Consider the following 238-nt stretch of genomic DNA (forward strand, 5'->3'; position numbering starts at 1 on the left):
TCAGGATAGAGCATCGGCCTCGGACTGAAGGGTCCCGGGTCCGAGTCCGGCCAAGGGCACAGGCTTGAGCTGCAGGCTCCCGGCCCTGGTTGTGCGCGCGCAGGAGGCAACCCATCCTGTGTTTGTGCCTGTCCCTCTCCCTTCCGTTCTCTCAAAAAATCAACAGGGAAACATCCTCGGGTGAGGATTAGAAAATAAATAAACAAACACGCCTCTGACGTAGGCGCGGAGGCTCCGC

At 58.8% G+C, this 238-nt stretch overlaps 1 protein-coding gene across 1 annotated transcript in view; it reads right to left on the reverse strand.

Moving 5' to 3' along the window:
* Positions 1-238, reverse strand: part of PRKAR1B (protein kinase, cAMP-dependent, regulatory, type I, beta) — a 71,380-nt gene that overhangs the window by 69,643 nt on the left and 1,499 nt on the right. The gene's annotated exons all lie outside the window — the stretch shown is intronic.

The sequence above is a fragment of the Myotis brandtii genome, unplaced genomic scaffold (genome assembly GCF_000412655.1).
Source record: "Myotis brandtii unplaced genomic scaffold, ASM41265v1 scaffold1408, whole genome shotgun sequence".
Classification (NCBI taxonomy): Eukaryota; Metazoa; Chordata; class Mammalia; order Chiroptera; family Vespertilionidae; genus Myotis; species Myotis brandtii.